This window comes from Lathyrus oleraceus, chromosome 1 (genome assembly GCF_024323335.1).
Source record: "Lathyrus oleraceus cultivar Zhongwan6 chromosome 1, CAAS_Psat_ZW6_1.0, whole genome shotgun sequence".
Lineage (NCBI taxonomy): Eukaryota > Viridiplantae > Streptophyta > Magnoliopsida > Fabales > Fabaceae > Lathyrus > Lathyrus oleraceus.
The window spans coordinates 97,779,772-97,794,760 of record NC_066579.1 but is presented as its reverse complement, the minus strand read 5'-3'; the positions used below and the strand labels follow the sequence as shown (position 1 = coordinate 97,794,760).

Genomic DNA, 14,989 nt, shown 5'->3' with positions numbered 1-14,989 from the left:
GAGGTATATGTTGATGATATGATTGCTAAGTCAAGAACGGAGGTTGAACATATAGAGCACTTGTTAAAACTTTTTCAGCGTTTGAGGAGGTACAAGCTCCGTCTGAATCCCAACAAGTGTACATTTGGAGTCCGTTCCGGCAAGCTATTAGGCTTTATTGTTAGTGAAAGAGGTATTGAGGTTGATCCTGCAAAGGTCAAAGCAATACAAGAAATGCTTGCGCCCAAAACTGAGAAGCAAGTCCGAGGTTTTCTTGGCCGCTTGAATTACATTTCCAGATTCATATCCCACATGACTGCCACATGTTCGCCGATATTCAAGCTCCTCTGGAAAGATCAGTCTCATGATTGGACCGAGGATTGCTAGAAAGCTTTTGACAGTATTAAAGAGTATTTGTATGAGCCTCCGATTCTTTCTCCGCCTGTGGAAGGGAGACCATTGATTATGTATCTGACAGTTCTTAAAGACTCAATGGGTTGTTGTAAGACCCCAATTTTGACCCTAAGATCCCTCATGACATCATAATATTGCATTTGCAAAAGCCTCAAGGATCATAAGCATCTTGGTTCCCCTTGCCTTTGGGTGTGACCTCTTGTTAGTGGTTTGAGATCACCAAGTATGCTTGAATTGTATATTATTGCTTTTCTCATCTTTATTCACTAACCAAAAGCACAAAAATATGTCATTAACATCTTTTGTTTGTAGCTTGAGCATTCACAAGGTCAAAAGCTTCTAGGAGATCCTTTGTGCAAAGATATGGTCAAGGGAAGATGAAAGCAAGCATGGTAACGGTTCCCAAAGCTCTCACCCATCAAATATGCCTCCCTAGTATCTCAATTCATCATTTTGATCAAAGCAAGTCAAAGGGTTTGAGGTTTGTTCCTCAAGGAAACCCTAATTCATCTGATCATCCACAATGCCTTGCTAGTGAAGCAACCTCAGCCCATGGTCAAATACAATCAAGGGAAGTTCTCTAATTCATCATTTCATGCATATTTGAACTTATTTGAGTGTCCTCAATCATCAATTCATCAAGATATGGGTTGTGGACTTGGAAAGTTGATCAATCAATTCATCTGACTATTTGGAACTACACTGAGACCTAACTTTTTATATGTTGGTCAAATGGAGATGATCCCAAAAGAAAATATGTTCTTAAGGACAATATGAACAACTTTCATGTTCATCAAAAATTTATTTGAAGCTTGGAAGGTCATCTCCCATTCCAAGACATTATAGGTCATTTTGACTGAAACCCTAATTTTGGGTCAACTTCCCAAGGACATAACTCATGCATTTTTTTATGATTTTGAGGTGGGATCAAATGCATTGGAAAGCTTAATATGTATGATTAAAATGTTATTTTTAATAAAATTTCATAATCTCAAAGGAAATACATGTGATAATGCAAAACATTATAGGTCACTTTCGACCAAATGCATTGAAAGGCAAAAAAGTACAACTTAAAGTGCCCATACCTTTTTCATACAAAATCCAAATGATTCAAAATTTAAGTCCATTTTGATTGTATTGAAAAGACCTACAACTTTGATGTTGTAGGTTTTTCCATTTGGGGCTTGCATAATCAAAATAGAAGGGCTTGAAGTTGGTCCAATTTGGCAAAATTTTCAAAGGCATGTTTTGTACTATGAACTTCATGGTCTGTTTTCATAAATTTCCATACTCAAAATGAGTTTTGGTCCAACATAACATTTGTTCCTTATGTCAAGACCTTTCCAACCATTACCAACATGCCTATGTTTCAATTTTTCAAGTGGCATTTTCGAAGAGGTGAAGTTTTAGGCTCAATTATGCATAACATGTGAGAATTCATTACACAAGCTTATACATTGCCATCTGCACGTCCATTTCAAGTGGATTGGTCATCAGCATGCAAATGCAATTGAATTTGGGCCTTCTACATGATCATGCAAGCCCATGCAAGGAGAATCCACTTGCCATGCACACGAGAATTTTCACTTGCTCAGCCAATTCCATCTATAAATAGACATGCTTGGTCACTTCAAATGAGACCTTGAATCAATATGAAATGCTGCAGAAATCAAAACCTAGCCATACCTAAAGGAACTAGTTCACATTTTCTTCAATTTTTCAGATCTAAAATTCAACTGAATTTGGTTGAATCTTTAGATCTAAAGTTCCTAGACCTCCATCATATGATCCATTGAACTTCTGTTTTGCCAAAAGAACCAAGGAAAGGAGCTCAGATCTTCACAATTCAAAGGTTTACTTCAACTGGTTTTTTCTTCGAAACTCCTAATCCCTTGACCTATTGAACTGGATATTGTGTTGTTTGAAGTCCTCTCTATAGAGGCATCATTGCTGTGTGTTTAATTTTTGAAATCAAGCAAGATCATGATGAACACCATCATGCTTCCATCTCTGATTTCTCCATTTATAGGAATCTAGAGTGGAAGTGAGTGGTACATGAGTGATGTACATCACTTCCTCTTTCGAACGGTACCTAGATCGCCCGTTTTGGTGAACATTTGCATTTCTGCAATTTTTGAGTCTCACCAGAGCTCACCGGAGAAGACGGTGGCGCTGACCGTCCTATTGCCAGATCCAATCTGGATCGTTGGATGCATCTCGCACGTTATAATCTCAGCCATGAGTTTGGATTACTTTTAATAATGCTGGATGTTTCTCATTGACTTGGACTAACCATGAGCGCGCGCCTGAGGACCTTAGGATTGGCCACGTCAATTAATGAGATTCAATCCAACGCCTCCTGATTTTTGCTATTTTTCATTTTCTGATTTTATTTTCTTTAATTCCCTTTTATTTCAAAAATTCATAACTCTTTCATTTTAATTCCAAAAGATATGGGACCAATTGCATTCTTCTCCATTTAAATTCTAGTTTCTAAAAATGATTTTTAATATTTTTTATCTTGTCATTTGATATTTTTTGTGAATTTTCTCTTTTCTGGTTATTTTTAATTCATTTTAATTAGTTGTTGATATTCAAAAAATACAAAAATATTTTCCTAACCTATTTGAATGATGATGGATCTATGAAAAATATTCTCATCAATTTTTTAATTGATTTGAGATTTATTTGAGATTTTAGTTCAATTAGGTTATCTTTCTTCATTTTTAATTGATTAAAAATAGTTTCTTACTTTTAAAAATGCTGAATTTTTTTGTCAAACTTTGTTTGACCTTTTTGAACTTGGGATAAATCACTTGGACCTTTCAAGGTTGATTTGAAGTGATTTTGAAATTTGACCTTTCTTTATTATTTTAATTCAAATTTATTTTAAATATTAAAAAAATGCTAAAAATATTTTGTTCATTTCTTGACTTCCAATCTTCATCTCACTTCTGTTTTTGATTGTTTGACCATGATCCTCAATGTCATTGGTCAACACTTGTTGATTGGTACATTTTATTTCATTTAATGCACTTTATTCTTTCCTTTTCCATTTTCCATTATTCATCTTCTTCTTCTTTTTTCTTCTTTTTGATCAATGAGTTAAAGGTTGATAAGTTAGCATTGATTAGGGAGGCTTAATCTTCCTTGATTCAAATCTAATTCATCTTGATCAATTGATCAAGTGATAGGCTTTGCATTAAGGATAGGTTGCTTCCTAAATCATGCAAAGGACTTAAACCAATACAAGATCAATTCTCTTCTTCTTTTTGGCATGGCAAGTTGTTGGAACTTGGTTCACTAATCAAGACTTCTAACTTGTGTTGTTGCCTACATTATTATTGACCAGCCTCAGATAGTTGTGACTTCTACATAAGTCCAATTACGATTGCTTAACATAGCGCTAAATTTGCCTTATGGCACACTAACTACTAACACTAACCATTAACCATTAATATTTACTTTTTGCACTTTACATTTATGCAATTTATCATTCTTGTACATATTATTCATTTGCTTTTTCCTTTGCTCAGTGGAGCACATGTTTATGTTAATACCATTTGCTCTTTGCTCACTTGAGCACATAATTGTGTATATATCTGTTGTGCTTGTGTTTGTTTGATTGTTGTTGACCAAGTGCAAAGAATTGGACAAAATGGACTTAGACTTTAGGACTTTACCCAAGCTAGTGGAGTTTGAAGAGCAACTAGGCCTCATGCCTTTAGAGTGCTTAAATGTTGAAGAGCAACTAGGCCTTATGCCTTTAGAATGCTTAAAGTTTGAAGATGAACATTGAAAGGACTATATTCTAAACTCCCTGTCATACCCCGATTTTGGTCCTGAATTTTTTTATGTTTGTTTAGCATGTTTGGCCTAACCTTACTTTGGTCTTATATGAGGATTGGTTTTGGTCCAAAGTTATGGTGTTGTTCACGTGATTGTTAATACTCATATGGTCCTGGTCATCCAAACAACCAACCTTCTTGTGTCACAAGCCAATTGCCAATCATGCCACTTGATTCATGGATATCCCTTTCAAACCCTAATCTTGTGCCCTCATTTCATGGCCTTGTTAACCTATATTGTCAGTCAAGTCATGTTCTTTTCAGAGTCAAGCATTCAAGTCATAAAATAAACCAATTGCAAAACAAATTTCAAACCATTTCAATTCATTTCACATCATTCTAAACCATCACATTTGATTCTACAAAAAAAAAGGTACAAGTCTTGACAATTTTGACCAATTCTTGACTTTGGTCAACAATTGACTTTTTGGTCAACATTGACCAAAGTCAATCCAAAATCCAAAAGCCCAAAATTCTCACCACAATCATCAATCATTTGTCCATTTACAAGAAAAATGCAAATAAAATTGAATTTTAACCAATTGTTGACTTTGGTCAACAGTTGACTTTTTGGTCAACTTTGACCAAAGTCAACCCAAACTCCAAAAAACCCTAAACTTCACCCGTGCCGTCAAGTCCATTATCTCGTGAATCAGTTAATATTCAACCTCAAAATACGATAAGGAATGGCACTAGCAACAACACAGTAGCAAATTCGATGAGTGCTCTTTCTTCACCTTTGACTTCTGCTGCTAAGAATGATGGAACAGTTGCTTTGGTTAAATCTGGCTCCGAAATTGTCAAGACTACCCCTGCAGATGAATACTGCCAGCAGGCTTTGCTGTCCTTGATAGAAAAGGTCCCCATAAATGATTCTGTTCATCATGTGGTCACCAAAATCCTATCAACTTGTGTGAAACTATCGCAAAAGTTGATGACTCGATCTCTTTGATGTCAGCAGAATCTTCAGGAAATTGGCCGGATGATAGCATGACAAAGGATCTGTTTGTATTTTTTGCTTCCTCAAAGTTCAAACATGCATGCCGTGAACACCTCCATTTCTTAGCTGCACGGTGCAGTGTAGCACCTGCCTGCCTATTATCTAATTTTTTTTATAGATGAAGGTGTTCCTGCTGCAGTTCGGGTTGAAAGTCTTCAGTGCTATGCATTTCTATGTAGTCTGTCGCAAGATAAATGGCAAACTGAACTTTTGGCGAATTTCCTTCTATTCTTGCTCCATTGGCTGGTGATGATCAGACTGTAAGGGTTGCAAACTGATTGGAAAATACACAATCATCAAACCAAAGTTACCCTGCATAATTGAAGAAAATGAAAATGTGGATGAGATTGCTGGTACGTTCCAACAAGGCATTGGTCCAGAAGGAATGAATGAGTCCTTAATTTAAGTAGTGATTCCAATACCGTTAACCATGCTACAGATGCCATAGAATGATTGAGTCCCATTGTAAGTTCAGTTGCCACAGTTTGATGATGTTATTAGGAAGCTTGGTGTGAGAGCACAGTTTTGACTACGACCAAAAGCCATTCTGCATAAAACCGCCGAACCTGCAGAAACAGAACAAGTTAAAGGAAAATGCATTAATGTTTAATTTGTCGGCTTACCGATGGAATCGCGCCCTACACGTCCTTCAAATGAATTTCATGATGGAATTAACAATTCATAGGCATCAAACCGGGCTGGTCAAAACAACATCCAATCTGCAAAATAGCTAGCATGGCTGATTTCGTTTCCTTCCAGTCCATATATCTCTAGCCGAACCGTGTTTCAGTTCACTCAACCAAGTCATATTCATAACAGAGCCATAACTAAGTTTGAAAGCAACCAGTCAAAAGTGTGATTTTTGATCTTTAGCGCAAACACATTCATGAGCAAATTTGTAAGGCCTGCGGAATGGAAACGGACGATTTTCATAAACTGTCGCCGACCTGTTTTGGACCATATATTATTCTTACAGCATACATGAATAAAATTGAAAAAAAAACCAAAAACAATGCTTCCCATGTTGTTCTTTGAGAAGCCCTTGCTCTGGTAATGCATCTTGATGCTGAAAGGAAGGTGACATGTTATCAGTCTTGAAGCATTAAATGATAGAGATGCTCATTTTACTGATCAGAGTTCTATGAGTGGCATGGTAAATCCGTCTTTCAGGGATACATGGACTGATGAATATGGGATAAATAGGCATTTTAATCCTAATCAGCGTGTAGGTACATTGGAAGACCAGTTCTTGTCTTGAATGGGACAAAACTTTAATAATTTTTATGTGGCAGACCATCTAATGTTGCAGAAGCTGCAGGCTGAACGACTTCATCAGCAGCAGCCAGATGGTGGATTCGCTTGCGGCGGGGATGAGCGGGTTGAATTTTGAAGATACCGGTGATGATGATAATTATGAGTTTGGTAAAGGGGATTTCACTGAACATGCTTGCTGTTATTGTGGGGTGTCTAATCTAGCTTGCGTCGTTAGGTGCAATGTACCTTCGTGTCGCAAATGGTTCTGTAATTCTAGGGGAAACACTTCTGAATCGCACATCGTTAATTACCTGGTTCGGGAAAAGCATAAGGAAGTCTGGCTGCACAAAGATAGTCCACTTGGAGAGGCAATTCTTGAATGCTACAACTGTGGATGCCGTAATGTGTTTCTCTTTGGATTTATTTCTGCAAAGACAGAAAGTGTAGTTGTTATTCTTTGTCGTGAACCTTGTTTGAGTGTCAATGCTTTGAAGGATATGAATTGGGACCTTAGTCAATGGTGTCCCTTGATTGATGATAGGTGTTTCTTACAGTGGCTCGTCAAGATCCCATCTGAACAAGAGCAGTTAAAGGCACGTCAAATAAGTGCACAACAAATAAATAAGGTGGAAGAACTGTGGAAGACAAACCCTGATGTTTCGTTTGAAGACCTTGAGAAGCCTGGTGTAGACGATGAGCCTCAGTCTGTGGCTTTGAAATATGAAGATGCATGTCAGTACCAAAACGTATTTGCACCTATCTTTAAGCTTGAAGCTGATTATGAAAAGATGTTGAAAGAATCACAAAGTAAGGACAACGTTACAATTCGATGGGATTTTGGTCTCAATAAGAAACGTGTTGCATATTTTGTATTTCCAAAGAAAGATAATGAGTTACGGCTCGTACCTGGTGATGAGCTACGTTGGCGCTATTCCGGTGAGGCTGCACATCCTTCTTGGCAGTCAATGGGTCATGTGATTAAGCTAACTGCACAAGAGGAGGTTGCGTTGGAACTTCGGGCTAGCCAGGGGGTTCCAGTTGATGTCAATCATGGTTTTAGTGTTGATTTTGTTTGGAAAAGTACCAGCTTTGATAGGATGCAAGGAGCTACGAAAACTTTTGCTGTTGATGAGACAAGTGTCAGCGGGTAAATATGTCACCACTTACTGGGTCATGAAGTTGAGGTTCAGATGGTGCGTAATGCATTGCCTCGTCGCTTTGGTGCTCCAGGGCTTCCGGAACTGAATGCATCACAAGTTTTTGCTGTCAAGAGTGTTTTTTAGAGGCCTATTAGTTTGATTCAAGGACCACCTGGTACTGGTATTACTGTAACATCATCAGCACTTGTATATCACATGGCCAAACAAGGACAGGGACAGGTTTTGGTTTGTGCACCCAGTAATGTAGCCATGGACCGGTTGGCTAAAAATAAGTGCTACTGGATTGCAGGTTGTGAGGCCATATGCAAAGTCAAGGGAAGCTGTGAGTTCACCTGTTGAGAATTTAACTCTTCACTATCAGGTTCGACATCTTGACACATCTGATAAGAGTGAACTTCATAAGTTACAACAGCTGAAGGATGAACAAGGAGAACTTTCTAGCAGTGATGTCTCATTACACTTTAAGAGGTTTTGTTGACTCCTTAGGATTGGCAGTAATTGTAGAAAACAAATAATGTAATCATCTCTGTTGTTTTAATATGTTGGGTTGAAGAAATTCAACATCTAGACCAACATGTCATGTACGATGTCACGACATCAGGTCTGTGACATCGCACATGTGTAGGAAACTGAATTAATTAATTCAGTATATGTCATGGGATCAGCAAGGATATCTGGTGAATATCCTAACTCCCATGTGGAGGTCTTGAAGACTAAATCAGAATATATATAGGCTCTAAACATGGAGATATATATGGAGAGAGTTTAGGAACTTGAAGACCTTGTTTGTAGCAGAATTTTTCTGCTGAAGTTGCAACAGCAAAGAACAAGTCTGCTGCAATTTTCTGAAGGCCCAAATCCAGTTGGGTGATTAGGTTATAAATAGCTGATTGTAATCTAGTTTTTGTAAGCCTCTCAGAATGAATTCTTAGGGGTGTGTGTAAGGTAAACCTCCCAATCTGTGGGAAGGGTACCATGTGTTTCTCAGTGGTAAACCTGAGAGTGTTTGTTACTCAAAGCCTGTAGGCAAGAGTAATTATGTTCTTGAATGAAGCTGTGAAGCTAGTTCAAGGTGTTTGCACATTACATTGTATTTGTAGTGATAGGAATGGAAACTGGAGGTTTCTATCTAGGAGTTCCTAGGTATAGATTGCATTGGGTAGGGATTAAGTGATGAGTTGTAAACGGGGGAGTTTAACTCTGAATTGATACTACTAATAGTGGATCTTCTTCCTGGCTTGGTAGCCCCCAGATGTAGGTCATGTTGGACTGAACTGGGTTAACAATTTCCTGTGTTTGTTTTCCTTCTGTATGATATAATCATGTCTGCCAAACTGAGCATGTATTCCAGTCTGTTCATCAAGATAATAGCAGACCTGATACATAGCCCTCTGTTGGAATGTCAATCAGAATGTTTTGACATTCATCAACAACAGCACATACTGTTTAATAAGCTGATGATTTCAGTTCAGTATGTAGTGAAGTCTGGAGTTCAAAAGCACAACAGACCTGGCCAAAAGATCATTGTGAAACTGTCAAACTGGATGTCTTGACAGTTCTTCCAGTAAGCGGATACTGAAGTAGAGACTGGTTGGTCTTTTACAGTACAACAAATTTAGCACAGTCTGTTTTCAGAAACCAAGCAGACTTAGCATATGGTTCTGGACTTGGATGTCAAACGGAATGTTGTGACATTCACTCCTGACTGCATATGCTAAATTGTTGGATGGTTAGTTTTTCTGTTTCAGGATTTTTCTCAGGCTATTCTTCAGGAATCCACCAGCTGATCTAAAATCTAGGAAACTAACAACTAAGCTACGATTAATGAACCTGGCAAATAATCTATTTGTTAGCTCCTTAATAAGTGGAGATTAGTTTAACTTGTTACAACCTTTAATTTAGGAAATACAAGTACATGACCAACAAACTGGAACAATGTAACAGATAATGTCCAAAACAGGATTGAGACATCTTGCTGATATCTGTGTAAGAAAACAACAGAAGTGAATGACAAGGTGCACATAACTAGGTGTCCCTCCATTCTAGGATGACATAGAAGGAGAGGTCGTGACACTGTGAAAGGTGCACATTAGTACAGAGTGTAATAACTGTCTTGCTGTAATAGGTACAATGTTAGATCAGATGTCATAACTTGGAGTAGAACATCTGAATACTGACTACACCAGAATTTCAGGTTTCCTAAACACTGCAGCACAGTTTGTTGTTGCTGCTGTCACTGGATACTTTCATTCTATAGCATGTGCAGCAAATTCAAAAGGTGTTGACGGGAGTTTACAGGATATTCTTTCGCCTTTTAACACTATGGTCCAACCATGGAGCTATTGCAGAAGTTCAAATGGCCCTAACGAAAGGATTTTCCCTAGTTAATATCAACACCTGGCTAGTTGTTCTGCCTCAAATAATTGCCAGGATACACTCTAATAACCATGCCGTGAGAGAGTTGATACAACCACTGTTGGTTCGAATTGGGCAAAACCATCCACAGGCTCTCATGTATCCTTTGCTTGAATTCTTATGCCCGACACATCTGTAAAGTTCTGGCTGATGCAGGCACAAGGATCATTTTGTTAGAAAATTTGTTGCTGGAGCTGCTCCGTTTCATTGAAGATTTTCTTATAGAAGGAAAAGTTATATCAAAATACATAGTACCTACTGAGACCTCATCTGATATTGATTTCAGAAATAATTGTTTTCTCGATGGCGTAGACACATCATGTTCTAAAGAAGCTACGGATGAGCAGTTGGTAGCGGCGGGTATTATACTAGCATCAAATATGTCGCGCCAACGCTTTCTATGCACAGGAAATATGCCACTATCGAGTAACACATTAGGGAGGCTCCCATCTGGAACATTATGGCAGCAGTTCATCATACTTCCCCACCTCTTTCCTGCAAACATCAAACAACACATATTATATTAAAGTGAATTCGCAGCAGTGAATAGCCTTTTACCGGCGGTAAAAATTCCACAAGCAACAAAAGGAATTGAAACATTTTCAAAAAGAAAGTACAAGGTACATGTTACCTTTTTCAGAATAAGCACCAAAACAGGATAGACAAACTGGCAGCACCAAAAGCACTTCCAAGTCCAACACCCCTTTGATCTCAGCGGCTAATTCAAGAGACCTTAGCAGTGTGACTATAAAAGAGAGGCCACTGCTCACTAACAGGAGGGAAAAAAAAACCCTAGTTTTTAGAGAGGATTGGCGGCTACCATTCAGAAAAGAAAAGGAGAGAATCGAAGGCAACGCTTACTCACATTCGTCGGTCGAGCTCGCCGCAACCGGTTAGATTCTTTTCCGAGCTTTATTTCCATGTTTCGATTATGCTTTGAAATCCATGTTTGATTTAGCAACACCGCTGCTTGTGATGTTAACTTGCTGTTAAGATTTTGATTTTCAAAATGAAAAGAAAACTGAGCTTTGGATTCGTCGTTACTGTTTTCAACATGAGCTTTGTTATTCATAGTTACTGTTTTCAACTTTGTATTTTATTTAAAAGGTTTGGTGCGGCTTCTGTTATAGTATGTATTAGTGTTTGAAACTGTATAACACGGATAGTTCTAGTCCAGTGGTAGGAATGTTGTTTGATAAACCCTAGGTTATGGGTTTGATCCTTGGTCTGTAGCATTTTTTCTATTTTTTATTAGTTTTTATTATTATTACCACTTTTTCTTATTTTAAACCTTTTATTTTTATTTTTATTTTTCTCCTTTTTTTTTATTTTAAACACTTGTTGATTTTTTCTTTTAATGTTAAACATCGATTTTAATTTATGGATTTAACGATTTCCATGTTGTTCATCCATGATTATTTTTATCGATATATTGATGGTATTTCGCCGCGTTTCGATTAATCACATATGGCATTCCATTTGTTGTCAATATGTGAAAACCGGCTTTGAGCATATCATTTAGGTTTCGTGTGTCCCTCAATTTCCATCCGTGCAAATCCCGATTTTACCCTTTTTTCAATTTAATTTTTAAGTGTGTTGTAAATATAACTTGTTGTGTTATTTTCTTCACATGGCTTACTCTTGGGCCTTCTTACAATGAGACAGTTTTGTTGCACTTACACTCATACATTGCATTATTTGTTGTTTGGGCCCGATTTAATTATTTCAGTATTTCAAATCCCCATTTGACAAAATGTACCCCACTCCCCGATGTGTAATAATTTTACTGCTTTTCATTTCTTTATTTGCTTGACTGTTTAGTTAGCTACTAACAAAGAGTAAAATCCACCATTTCTGAAAAGATAAAAAAAATATGACTCGATCCAACGTCGAGTATTTTCTCAATAAACAAATCAATTCATTTCTCCCTCCTATTCTATTCCAGTTCTTCCAAACTTTCATCAAATGCTTGATTCAAAGTCAAGCCATTTTCTCTAAAAACTCAAAAAATATTAATTCATAGTCAAGACTTTTTTCAATAAAGATGGAAGTGGAACGTGGTGTATACCACGCACTCCTGAGACTAGGATTCGAGATGTATATCTCGCCAATCCTAGCTTTCGCCATCATCTAATTTACCCACTTTGTTTTCTCAAACACTCATTCAAATCTTTCTCAAACGTCCATCAATACTTGATCTAGGTCAAGTCATTTTCACAACAAAAACTCAAAATACCTAATTCTTACTTAACACTTTTTCAATAAAGGTGGAAATGGAACATGGTGTATACCATGCACTCCTGAGGTTAAGATTCGAGACGTATGCCTCGCCAATCTTAACTCTCGCCATCGCCTAAAATTGTCAATGCGGTTTCTCCAAACCCTTTCTCAATCAAATTCAAAACACTTAATCTCTATTAAACACTTTTGCAAATAAAGATGGAAATGGAACATGGTGTATACCATGCACTCCTGAGGCTAGGATTCGAGATGTATATCTCGCCAATCCTAGTTCTCGCCATCACTCAAAGCACATCCAACCAATCAAACTCTTTTTCTCGCCGCCGTGCGACCAATCAAAAACCTTTTTTCGGCCACGATTGTTGAGTAGAGATAGATGACGCTTTTCCGAGTGTAGATTTGTAAATCCTAACACCCAAGTACATATTGCATGACAACTCTAGGGCAGAGCTTCCCCATTTCTTTTAGACCTTTTGTGCGTCTCCGATCCTGTGGCATGTCAATCCGTCCTATTGCAAAGAGGTAACCGCCTAAGACTTGATTCAGCGAGCTGCGACACCTACTGCTAGGACGTGAACACATCGCCCACTCTCCTTTGACACAACTGGTGTCCTCCTTTGTAAGTCCATGTTCAGATGGCAATCCCTATGTAGCCGAACTACGGCAACTCTGATTCTCATGTTCAGATGAGATACGTAGGCACAAGATGCGATGTCTTGCCGAGTTTGACTAACGACTAACAACTAATCCTTGTTTGCTTTCGCCCTTGTTGCGATCCTTTCTCTCGCCCTCGTTGCGATCGAGACCTTCCCTTTTCTCTTGCCCTAGTTGCAATCGAGACCCTCATTCCCGTAGTTAGTTTGAACTACGTTTTGCTCTGATTCTCATTCCCGATGAGATACGTAGGCATAAGATGCGATGTCTTAGCGAGCACACATCTCTTTAACCCATAGGTACCCGAGCTACGAAGACTCTGATTCTCATATTCAGATGAGATACGTATGCAATGGATGCGACATCCATGCGAGTCATTTTCCTTTTAACCTTCTCTTTTAGTAAATAGTACATTAGATAAACACACACCCTTTAGACAAGAACTACAAGAGTGGATCCCGTAGAGTACTACGGATGCGTAGGGGTGCTAATACCTTCTCTTCGCATAATCGACTCCCGAACCCAAGATTTGGTTGCGAGACCTTGTCTTTTCCTTTCCTTCTCTTCAGGTTTACTTCGAGCGTTTCCTTTCCCTCCTTTGGGATAAATAACGCACGGTGGCGACTCTTCTGTCACTTCTTTCTCGCCAGTTGTTTTTTCGCACCTCTGTATTTTTCAGGTTGCGACACTCCCTCTTGTCCATTCTTTAATTGTTAATAGAACCTTTTGATGTGTGTGTTTTTGTGCTAGGGATTCCAACATTGAGCCAATTTGAGGAACCATTGCCATGAGCTTCTAAGAGAGAGGGATCTTCCAAGAGTTCATTTGATTGTTGATTGCTTGAGTTTAGGCTTATGTGTTTGCTTATTCCAAAGGATGGGAGCTACTTGGATCATCAATATGATCTCAAGAGAGGAACTCCATTTATGGTTTTGCTTCTTGTCCCTTATCTCTTGTATGTTTAGGACATTAGCCATTATTCTTCTTCTCTCCACTCTAACCCAGGCCAAAACTTTTTTTGTGCAAACATCTAACACTTGTTTTCAACATTAGAAACCTAAGCCTTAAGCTTTTGATTTTTAAACTTATTTTTCATAACACTTATTTTGAATTGAATCTTTAAGTCAACTTTGACCATATTTTGTAAATACTTTCCATTGGTAAATATAACCCATTCAAATGTCCTTTTGGGGTTTCAATGGCCACTTTTTCTTAATCAAATTTTTTCATAACCTTTAGCTATTAGGTTTGAGTTATCCTTGAGGTAGATGTAATACTCACCTATATCCTTAGTGATGGACAATGAGTCTTCCATGCTTATTATAGGGATAACCCCTCACTAGCATGTTGAAGCCATCCTCACATGGTGGATTTGTGGTTTTAGGTTGAGTTTTCTCCCTTGGATAACAAAAGACCTTAAGGCTTTTAGACCAATCAATTCACCAACTCATTTTGAGATTTTTACCCCGAACTACGAGGTTTTGATCCTAATCTTTTTTAAGATGGTACGTAGGCAATGGGTTTATCCATCCAAACACAAAATGTAAATAAACTTGTATATTCTCTTCTCATCTCTTCAATCATGTTTGCACAAATAAATTTTCACAAAAATACCAACCTTACAACAAATGTGAAAAGGGCTCCCTAGGAGTACCTAGGATGTTTTGGGTGCCTAAAACCTTCCCATTGCATAACCAACCCCCTTACCCAGATCTCTGACATTTTTACTAGTTTTTGATTCGATAAAACTTTTAGGTTTTTGTTCGCTTTCTAACCATTCCTTTGGATAAATAAAAGTGCGGTGGCGACTCGACTTGTATGGTTTACCTTAGATTTAGTCAATATCTCTAATGGTAACGAATACCCCGCTACAGAAAAGTGGCGACTCTGCTGGGGAACTGTTTTGCCTAGTGGGTTTTGCCTACTTTTCATAATTGTTGTATTGTATTGTATATTGTTTTGTGACATATTTTTGTGCAATTTGGGATTAGTGTATTGTTTGTAATGATTGATTTGCTTGAATG

The 14,989-nt window shown here is 37.9% G+C and overlaps 1 pseudogene; it reads left to right on the top strand.

The window, feature by feature from the left end:
• The first annotated feature begins 6,587 nt into the window (after positions 1-6,587).
• Positions 6,588-8,133, top strand: LOC127093613 (regulator of nonsense transcripts 1 homolog; annotated as a pseudogene).
• The last annotated feature ends 6,856 nt before the right edge of the window (positions 8,134-14,989 follow it).